General features: G+C 34.7%; 1 pseudogene; it reads left to right on the top strand.

Moving 5' to 3' along the window:
* The first annotated feature begins 2,699 nt into the window (after positions 1-2,699).
* LOC147392459 (beta-amyrin synthase-like) lies at positions 2,700-11,840 on the top strand (annotated as a pseudogene).
* Positions 11,841-12,185: the final 345 nt, after the last annotated feature.

The raw sequence follows: 12,185 nt of genomic DNA, 5'->3' as shown, positions 1-12,185 counted from the left end.
AACAGAACTTAGTCACACTAATCAGGTTTGCTGAGATGAAAGGCACATGAAAAATTTTGTTGAGCTGGAAAGAATGTGTACTAAAGAGAAGATCTGAAGAACCAAGAGAGATGGAAAGTTACTTAGCATTCCCAATGGTCACATGATCACTTTCTGTGTAGGCTATAGCATTGTTGAGATTGGTTGGGTTTGGAGTCAAATGATGACTGGCACTGGAATTAAGGAACCAATTCTCATCTGCAGCTACATTTGACGAAGCAATCATAGCAGGCATTGTTCATGTATTTCCTGGAGAGTGGGAGCTGTCATTCTGATCTCTCTGGAAAGAAATATCAAGCTGGTGATAACAAATATGGACAATATGTCCAAACTTGCCACATAATTGGCATTGAGGTTTATCATTAGAATTGATGGATCCTCTTCTACCTTGTGCAATTCTACCTCCACGACCACGACTTCTATTGTAATATCCCTGTCCATTGTAACCTTGGGTAGTTCCTTGACTACGGCCACCATAGCTTTTTCTTCCACCACCTCTATTGTTGGAGGATGAAGCAAAATTAGCAGACATGTTTGAGCCATTCTCAATTGAGTTTTGTTGCTCAAGACGATTCTCAAATGATAACAACATGTTGTGAACAGCTTCAAGAGAAATCTGATCATCTCTTGTATTTATTGTAGTGACTACTGCATTATAATCAGCACCAAGCCCTCCTAGAAGATTTAGTATTTGATCTTTCTCAGATATAGGTTCTCCAATGGCAACAAGATTATTTGAAGCTCCCTTGATTTTCATGATGTAGTCGATCATGTTCTGAGATTCTTTCTTGGAATTTTGCAATTCTAAGTGAAGTTGCATGATTCAAGCTTTTGAAGAAGAAGAGAAAATACTCTCTAGAGCAATCCAAGCAGAGTGTGAGGTAGTATGGCCAATGATCTGAGCCATAATTCCTGGGTGAGAGAAAAGTAAATTCAACTGAAAATAGTGCGATCTTATCTTTTCCATGTGATGAAAGTATGATTGATCTCTCCAGAATCTAACTCATGTGCTGGACAAACAAAGGTTCCTTCTATGAAATCTTCAGATCCATTGGCAAAGGTAACGTTGTCAATCTGAGATCTCCATAGGATGTAGTTGGATTGATCAAGTTTCACAGGTAAAGAATGATTGAACATCTGTTGAATAGGAACAAACGCCATTAATGAAGCTTGACCAGATCCAATCGAACCAGAGGTAGAAAAAGATTGAGAGTTGGCGGAAGTTATGGTTGGATCGAAGGAAAAAAGGAGAGAAAGAAATCCTAACCTTGCTCTGATACCAAGATAGAAAGTGAATTGGAAATCTCTGTTCTCAATAATGAGAAACAAGACAGAAGTGCTATTTTATATAGATTTGAACAAATTACAATAAGATCTGTAACCTAACAACTTTATCAGTTAAAATAACAAATCTAGTAATAAACTCTAGCAGCTGGAATAGAAGACTCTCACGTGACTTTGTTACACAGTTCATAATCTGTTACAATTGCCTTAACTATTTTAGATATTGGACAAGTTTGGCTATCAGCGGTTAAAGGGTAAATCTAATCATTCATTTTGCAAGGGGTAAACCCAAAAGCACTAACTTAAAGGGGATATTTCCATAAATACCCAACTCTAAATCACCTTTTAAATAGGGGTTGGATGATTGGATCTGTTGAAAAATGAACATCAATCCTAAAATCGAATGGCTAATCACTACGTGACGGTCCAAAACCATCGAATTATGGAACCATTCAACAGTCTCGACCATCAAATTGGGCTTGTCAAAAAAAATATTTGGCGGCTAAAATCGTAGAATCATATTTTTGACAGTTATAGGCTGTCGAATCGGGGATTCTTACCAATCAATTGCATAGTGTTTCTCTAATGGACCATGGGCTTGAAATTAGAATCAATTGGCGAAAATTGAAAACCCAATACAAAAGTTAATATTGAAATCTTGTACATTTGATTCTGTCCTGAATTGAATTCTTTGAAGATAACCATAGAAACAACACCTACTACTACTCTCACCTAATACTTGAACGCCTAGGACTTAAAAATCACTTCCCCTCAAACTACTACTCTCTCTACTCTCAACTCTTTACTAACAACTCATCACTTACTCTCAACCCCCTACTCTTTCAAGTCAATCAAGAAAACTTAAGGAAGCACATCCCTTGAAAATAAAAGAAGATTAATAAGATCAATAAGATCAAGGTGGGTTTTGGACAAAAGAGAATTCTACTTCTCCCCCTTTTCTCCCCCTCAACTCTCCTTTTTTGCCTTCTCACCATTCTTTATACCTATGCACATACCACAATGGTTTAAGCCAACATCGAAAGTCCCTCATACTTGAGGGCACATGCTAGATCTTTTTGATTTTTTTCATTTTATTTTATTTTCGAAAAAAATCGAATCCGAGGTTACCACTAATGGTGGAGGGAATAGGGTGCTTAACACCTTCCCTACTCCTTGATATGGACTCCCTTACTTAGATCCAAATTTGGACAAATGAGCCATATCCATATGAGAGTCAGTAAATGCCAAAATAACATGTCTTTTAAAAAAATACAATCCGGGTGACCATTCACACCCTTTTCCAAAAAGAATGGTGACGACTCCAAAACCCTTAAGTGGTTGAGATATTTGAAAACGAAAATCTCATGTCCACACCCATGTCATATTTATACAAGAAGAGATTTGTTCGCCCGATCACGGATCTCATACTTTCATTGAAGGAAGAACTGTACCCTCAACCTCATAATGTACCCTTGTACATGAGCTTTTAATTAGAATGTGTGCCAAAAGATATTCTTAAACATGCAAACAAGCTTACAAATGCAATGTTGTTGCAGGTGGATCTCTACTATCTCCATCCCCTAATACAAGACGTGCTCTGGCATTGCACTTATATGTTCATTAAGCCTTTACTAAACCATTGGCCTTTTTCCATGTTGAGAGAGAAGGCTCTGCAAAAGGCTATTAAGCACGTTCATTATGAAGATGAGAATAGTCGGTACACTGATGTGGCATCCATAGAAAAGGTAAATAATCGAGACTTATGATTTAGTGGTATGAATGATGGTGATGGTTTGTGAAGCTTGATTTAGGGCAAATTGTAAGTGATGCTCAAGTATAGGTAATATTGCCCAACACTTTATCTTGAAAAGAAACATATCAAAATTTAGTATCTTTTAAGAGAAGCCAACAATATAATTAGATAGTTCTAGGTTGACCCACTGGTTATGTAAAAATTGAGGGTTCTATTTTAACTTAACAGACTTTATTACGACTCTCTACGTGAAAATACACAAAATTCGACAGCCCAAAATCATCGAATTATGTACCTATTCGTCGGCCTTGATCGTCGAATTGGGCCTTGTCGAAAAAATTTTTGGTGGTTTAGAACCGTAGAATTTTCATCAATTCGACGGCCCAAAACCGTTGAATTTGGGATTTCATCAGAATTTCAACGGCTGTAGGCCGTCGAATACTAAATTTTTTGACGACTAAAGGCCATCGAATATGGGATTTTTTTTCCATATTTTTGACGGTTTGAGACCGTCGAATTATTTTAAAGCCCAATTACATGCGCTTCAACCTATACCAACAAAAAAAATACATTCACATCCATATCCCATCCTAGTGTTTTTGCCTCCCCTCCCCTCCCATCCACATCCACATTCATATCCTATCCACGCTCATCCCCATCCATTCACATCTCATCCATACCAATTAGCATTCAATTAATAATATAAAAAAATAATAAGATTTAAAAAAAATGATTTAACATGTTACAAACAAAAATTACTTATCTAAGTAATATAAGGCAATTATATGTGAAAATATGTTATTGAAATATTAACAAAACACTAGTCTCTCTAAATACTCGACAATGGCTCCTAGGCTATCTAATCACCTCACCACAAAGAATATCAAGTAAAGTCCCTTGGGTCCAGTTCTATCCATAGCTCAGTCGAAGAGTCAATGATTTCATCGATACAAATTGAATAAACTCCATATCTGGCTTCTCAGGATCTACTAGTGCTCATTTGGCGTAGATCACATTGCTTCTAAGGTTCATCAATAAACATACCCTACCATTATTTAATGATGGTAATGGCTCTGATAGTGGTTCTTTACCTCCTCTCCTATTAGGAATTGTGGAATCTGACATCACCTATAAAATAGAATTATTGTTTATGATTAGATATGCAAGTTGAAATCCATCATTTATATGAATTAAATATTATTGAAAAATTAAATGAAGAATCTTTAAAACTAAAGTATTTTTGCATCTTACCTGAGTAGAAGGACCTCCAACTTCAAATGTAAATGCTTTTTTCTTCTTGTGCTTGTTCTTTATTTATTTATTTTTTCTTCTTCTTAACTTTCATTAGTGCATGAAATAATTGAGTTAAGTTAATCATGTCACTTTCAAATTTATCCGTATAATTCCGACTTCAACTTGTATAACGTAATGAAGTTTTTGAAACTCCATCCCCCATACCTCTTACTTTGCCTTTTTTATTTTTCCCAAACACCTATGCACAACTACGATTAATACAATATATGTAAATAAAAAATTTAAATTAAATAATATAAGTCATACATATACTAGAAATAAGATCATGGTTGATATCTTTATGGGCAAAAGTAAGATCTTCTTTAATAAGATTGTTCAATTGATCCTACAAAACAACGAAAACATTAAGATGATAAGTATTTTTTTTCATATATATATATATATATAATAAAAAAAATGACATCACTTACGAGAGATTTGGCCAGCTCAGGAGTGAGAGCGCTACCATCACTCCTTGTATGATTATCGATGAAAAGCTCTATTCTTGTGGGTTGCTGACCACCCGTCTTACGTTTTTTCTGTTTTGATAAAAAAATAAATGAAACACATTATACCTTAGAACAGAACTCCAAATCTTAGCAAACTAAACTAGAAAACAAAAGAAATCCATTACACCTTATGAAGAAAGCTGAAAACTTTAATACAAAGAAAGAAGGATACCATTAAGGGAGTTTCAAAGTCCCAAACGAGAGAAAACAGTACAGTACTTATCTCAATGGGGAAGAAAGAACCTAACTCAATGTTAGGTTGAACATCATTTCTTTTCTATTTTTCTACTTTTTTTAGAATTATTTTATAACTCAACATTATATTATAGGTTGAGCATCATTTCTTTTCTATTTTTCTGCTCTCTTTTTTTTCATCAAATTGTATAAATCTGTGTTAGTTTGCAATGCAAATATTGAATCATGAGTAGCAACCCTTTTGTGTATCAAGCATATAGAGGTGTTCTGCAGGTTATAAGGTCCACTTCTGTGCTTGTTTTGTACTGTTACGTGTGTTAAGAAACAATAGCAACACCATATATTTGGCAACATGTCCAAAATTCACAATGAGCAACAAGCAACCAACATTATTGCAAGCTTTAATTCAAATGGTACGATCAAGCAAAAAAATATAATGGATATCAATGCATTTAGACATGACAGAGAGATTGAACAAGGCAAGAAGTCTTGGAAATAAAAAACCTGGAAATATATTTCTGTATTAACTAGATCATCAAAACTAGATGAATGAATAACATCAGCAATCATATAGATCAAATGACTAAAACCAAGGCATAGATCTGAGCAAAATAAACTACCATTGCTCTTTTTCTTTTGGCAACACTATTGTTGTGCACCTTTAGAGAATAATTTAAAAGATACATGTATGGCAACTTCACTACATTCATACCTATATTTGTCACATTGATGTGGAACAGGTAGCTGATTAGCAGTCAGGTTGATCTATGTGATTTGTCCTTAGCCACATGTTTGTGGGTTAAGTGAGGAATAGCTTAATTTAGCCAAATTGAGGATGTTTGACAGTACACCACCAGTCCCACTGTTTTCTATTCTGTTGGGGCAACAGTTCATAGCTCAGACACCAAGGCACCCATTCTCTAATACTGATTACTTCGGATATTCGGATAAGATTAATGGGAACTCATCAGGGGCTGGGGTGTTCTGCATGGCAGAAGAAGACGTTGATCCTACTGCTTTAGAAGCTGGTCTGGACTGGGCTCCTGGGCCTGGGCAGGCAAATTGCAATGCCTGTCAAGAGGGACAGCCTTGTTATGAGCCTGACACCCTCCTGAACCATGCTTCCTATGCTTACAATGATTATTACCAAAAAATGAAGAGTGCTGGTGCGACATGTGACTTTGGTGGTACAGCCATGACAACTACTATTGATCCCAGTATGCCTTGAGGCTTGAGGCATAATCCTCTAGAGGATGCCTTTTTGAAATAGATAACTAGTAAATTTACAAACAAATAAATAGTACAAATTTTAATAAAAGAGAAAAATCTCAAAAAAATCTCAAAAAATAGAATGACAAGTCACAACTTCACATTCCAAAGTTTAATATGCACCAAATTTAAAACTCATCAATTAAATAAAATTTTACCCATCTTCCATACTTCCAAGTTTTTATCCATCAAACAAAAAAGAAACACTTTTAAGTGTTACAACCAATTTAACTAAAAAAACATTACATCACCCTGATACTAGACGAAAAATTTAAGGTATAGGTACAATATAGAGAGAAAATAAATGAGTCCCCATTCACTAATATTGATTATAGTTGTCTTTGCTATAACTTCACTGCCATATACCTTTCATCCCACTTATGACATTTAATTCTTATAACAGCCAGTTTGCTACCATTTTCTCATTTGGCTGCAATAGCAGCAACACATCACAACCACCTCATTCCATACAACACCCCTTCATATTGTTATTCAACCAACGATTTCCACTTCATTTCATCTCTTTGACACATGTAGCAGCACATGTGCTACTTTCTTGCTCACAACCAGCCCATACTATCCTCTCTCTTTAACAAGTAGCTACAGCAGCCATGTGCCATTGCCACCTCCTACCTTGCTGCCACCATTTGAACACAAACACAATAGTTGTAGCCACCTATACCATATTTCATAACAGCAATCACCTGCTGCCATTTCATATCCACAGCAGCTTCCACCTTCCTATTCAAATGCACAACCTCACTGCCATGTGCCAACAGTTACTTCCCTTTCATAATGCCATCTCTTACTTAATTATACCACAAAAGCAGCAACTCTGTTATTCCTCATAATGCCACCTCTTTCTCACAAACAGCAGTAGTTACCACTTGCCACATCAACTTCATTTGCGCATTGTGCCATTTCTCCTTTTAAGTTTATAATTTTAGTAATCTTACCTTGTCTGAGTTATCTAAACAAACTATTGCTGAGTTGTATTTATCATTCTCTAACCTACATCAGTGTTACCTTGACATATGGCACAAATGGTGTCTAATGGTATCCAACATTCATCATCAATCTAAATCAGGTGCTTGACACTTCATCTCTGTCTTACACCAGAAGATGTTTACAGAGATCAAAACAAATCAAAATTGTATTACCCATCTGTACAGCACAAAGGGACCTCGAAGTAGGTGGTTGAATTGCATTAGTTGCAGCTTTGGGGACTAGACAAAAAGAAATTGATGAATCCTACATAGATGATCAGTTGTTTTAGGTGCCAATATCTCAGAATTTAATGGATATCTAAATCTATTATTCATTCTATTGGCTTGAAAGGAAGATAACTTTTTTTAAAGGAAAATGTCATCCAAATGGTCTAGATGAAGCTAATCGTTACAAAATTTTGGAAAAAAATGAAATGTTTATATCAATTCAAAGATAGTAAAGGCAAAAGAATAAGAGAAACCCAAAGATAGACGGATTTGAGAGCAAAGCTTTTTCCACCAAAAGACTTTACTATTGCTTCGAAGTGCTGCATCAGTAAAACAAGAATGTTACTGAATATACCAAAGAATGTCATTAAAACCAGGATTGAAGTATCTAGCATTGAGTTGTCAATGGAAACTAGATACATGAAAAGGTTAAGACCAACCAGCACTCCTCATAGCACTGGTAAAAGCTCAAGCAAGTCTATCAACTTGCCCTCAAGAATTCTGTACAAAGAGTTGATGGTGAGAGAGATTCTGACGGCACCTGTTATACAATTTACCCACAGTAGAGGCCTAGTGGACTAGCAATTTCAGCTATAACAGTTAATCACCAAAACGAAGAAAGGTGAGATGCGCATAATCAAGGAACTGTCCAACACGTTAAAGTGATTGAAATGCATGAAGAAGCGATGACATTCTTACAAACATTCACAATAAAAATTACTGTATAAGGAAAATTTATAAATCTCATCAAGGAAAACAAAAGCTTGGCCTACCAGAGAAAAGAAAGACCAAGGGGATGAGTTAACTGACGTCATAGGAGACCTCAAGCATGACAACGAGGAAGCAGTTGCCCGGTGTTTAAAGCAAATGTTATAGTTTGATAGGTAATAACTACCCCATGTACAGCTAAAGAGCAGTAGCAATGGCCCAACATCTTCGGGACATGTAATTCCATTCCAGAGACTATGAAATCACTATACGTATTGGTAGCTATGAAAATATTGTGACTGAAAAAGATGATTCGAAAATTAAACCGAGCAGCAGACTAATATTTTTACAATGCTACAAGTATTAAGGCTTGATGCTTGGTTTCTTTTATTGGAAAGAAAGACAGAGACCCTAATTGATGTCACACAATGTCACATGGGAGTTTGCCCCATAGTGCTAGGGAGAGCTTGCACAACCATAGTACCATATACACTATCAGTGTTAAAAATATCAACAAGCGATCCTAAAAAACATAAAATCTTCTTGCCATTAAAATTTGGGGTCACCACCTAAGAAATTTGAAAGCTACCATGTCTTTTAGCAAAACCTAGTACTCTGGCAATAATCATTTTGGTATACTTGTATAATAAAAGAGCAGCTTGTTGTCAATGAGAAAAGGCTCTACTTTGCAGCAACCCATTCTAGTGCAACAATTTTCGTACTAAACCATATTAGGATAGACACAATTACAATTGACAAATACAGTGAAAAATACATATCTATACCAGATAGAATTGACGCAGCAATCCAATGGTGAAAAAGGTCCCTTTTAAAAGTTCGTAAAAGTTTATGCTCTACATCCATGTGGCACCTGATCATGTTTTTGGGTACCACATGGTCGTTTAGTCCATACAACCCAATCTCAACATACATGCATAAGTATGTAAGTATATGTATGTATATGTATGTATTGCTTTTTGTTAGAGAATCCTCTATTGCATTTGCATCCCTTAATATATTACACATAAGGTTATCCCCCTAACGAACTCCCTTAAATTTACGAGCCTTCTACATTTCATGGTAAAACTTAAATTTAACATTTTGGTTTTTTTTTTTTTTTTCTCTCTCTTTCTTTCCTTGTATTAAAATAAATTGTTTATTATATATTATAGGTTGTAAGATAATTAATCTCTATGACTAATAATGGAACATCTTATGAACCAAAATTCTCAAAATGATTAAGTTCTAATCAACAATTTTTGCTAAAACTTTCTTTAACAAAAATAAAGCAAATTTTAAGATTTCTGCAGTAATAATTGAAAGAATTAAACATAAACTCACTCAAACAAAGAATTAGAAATGAATCGAATCATATATTGAAATTCTCAAAAATTGTTTCTTAAACATTAAAACCTAACCTCAGCAATATTGTTTATTTATCGAAGATAAAGAAGAGAAGATTTTTTCTCAATTTCAAAGAAGCTAACCTTAGCAATGTTATTCATCTATAGAAGATCAAGAAACACCTTCACGATTCCCTTGAGTAAAATTAGTTTAACATGCTCAAATTACACAGTTGAGCAAAACAGGGATGGAATTAGATCATTTGGAAGCAAACTAATAAACACTTTTAGGGCTTTTTAGAGTTTTTGAGAGAGATGGACTTACAGATGAGATCTGCAATGGTTTGATCAATGACACTGATGAGTGAGCTTCAATTCGTAGGGTTTTTTTACTTGAGCTCTAATTTCTTCTTCGATTTGAGTTTTGAGAGATTAAAAATCCATCAAAGAAGTGACAAGAGCTCGTTCGGTGCTCTCGATCGATCTGAAATGGGAGATTGAGGGACGTGAGTGAGACTGAGAGATCGTTCGCGATCGGTGCTCTCAATCGCTCGGTGTTCTAGAATGTCTGATTTGAGCTCTAACGATTTCCACTTCTTTTCTCTTTCAATTTCAGTGAATAGGAGAGTGAGTTTCTTCTGCAAATTTTTTCAATTAGGTTTTCCTCTGAAACGGCTGAGAAGGAAGTCTGTTTAAACGTTAAGGTTTTTTTTTTTTTTTTAAAGTTTCGGTGGATTGTTGGGCTTGTGTTTAAAATTGGGTTTTGGGCCAGTAAAATAAACATTGCTGTTGGGCTGCCGAGTTTAACGCTATGGTAGTAGAGAATTTTAACTTTTTTGAGATTGTGTCTACTACATTTTAAGTTACGAAGCAATCACAATTTTAAAAAGGTATAAATCTTACTCTTATAAGATTTTACAATTTTGTGGTCATATATTTACTGATACAGATATTAAATATGCTTGCTTGTTGGGTTTAGGATCCAAACTCAAATGCATTCAATCATCATCTTGCGACGATCCCAGATTACTTATGGGTAGCTGAAAACGGAATGAAAATGCTGGTAATGACACATTGAATTACAACTATTAATTTCAGCCAAGTTTATATATATATATATGCTTAGGAATTAGTCTAGATCAACCATACCCAATTTATTGCAGAATATCGGTAGTCAAAGATGGGATAGTTCTTTTGCTATTCAAGCAATTATCTCAAGTAATATCGTTGACGAATATGAACTTACTCTTAAAAAAGGGCATGAATTAAAAAATTCACAGGTTCCATCTTAATTCCATACTGATTTATTAACTTTCATTGACAATTGTTTTTTTAATCCTTTAGCGTACGTACATTATATATCCTTTAATTTTTGAAGGTTGGGGAAAATCCTTCTGGCGACTATCAAAGCATGTACATATCATCACTTTTCTAAAGTAGCCAGGACTTTCTCAGATCGAGACTGGGGGTGACAAGTCTTGGATTGCACAGCAGAAGTGCTGAAGGTAGTGTACTTACTTCCAGTGTTACAATGCAATGCAAATAGCCCAATTTAATTATGTTTATATGTTTTATGATAAATGTCTAATTTTATCTTTACAGGCTTCACTATTATTATCACAATTGACACCAGATATTGTTGGAGAAGAAATTGAACAAGAGCGGTTATATGATGCTGTGAACTTCATTCTTTCCCTCCAAGTATGGCTTATGAATTATACATAAAACAAAATTTAGATTTTAAAAAGGATACTAAATATGCTCTACTTTTATGTATTGTTGTACAGTAAAAATGGTGGTTTGTCGGCCTAGGAGCCTGCAAGAGGACAATCATGGTTGTAGGTAATTAATGTAGCTGAAACTTTTTTTTATTGCTAGTTTTTAATTAATACTAATAGTATGTAAATTAATGTGATATATATTTTTCACTATAAAATAGTATAAATTAATGAAAAATTCTCTTTAACATTTTTTTTTCCCTTTGCAGTTGTTTAATCGTTCAGAAGTTTTTGCCAACATATATAACAATACTTAACACTGGTAGATGTGGTTTTTCAGGAGTGTTGAATGTACTTCATCAGCAATCGAAGCTCTAGTATTGTTTATGAAATTACATCCTGGACATAGGATGCAAGAAATAGAAAATTCCATTAAGAGAGCAACACGTTTCATCGGAGAGATACAAAGGTCTGATGGTTCATGCAATATTTCTCTATCTTCACATTTTAATTAAGAAAAGAAAACTTCTAAGTTTATATATAATCTTGCAACAAGAATGATTGAAGAGGTCATCCTTGAGACTCGACTTCTTGAAATATTTTCTTGAAATAATACTGTGTCAGTATCGAATTTAAGATTTTATACGGACCGTTGCGTTCATTAATATAATGAGAGACTTACTCGCAGACCTAACTGTTACATTTTTACTGTATAAAAAGAAAACTCTCTTGCAATTTATTTGGCTGCTTATTATAATAATGCCGTGTCAGTCTCGCATTTATGATTTTATTGTTTATTAATATAATGAGAGACTTACTCGCAGACATAACTGTTGCATTTTTAATATAAAAAGAAAATT

The sequence above is a fragment of the Akebia trifoliata genome, chromosome 11 (assembly GCF_017979445.1).
Source record: "Akebia trifoliata isolate Shusen 1 chromosome 11, ASM1797944v1, whole genome shotgun sequence".
Taxonomy (NCBI): domain Eukaryota; kingdom Viridiplantae; phylum Streptophyta; class Magnoliopsida; order Ranunculales; family Lardizabalaceae; genus Akebia; species Akebia trifoliata.
Note: the sequence above shows the minus strand (reverse complement) of the source record. Positions and strands in the feature narration are given on the sequence as shown.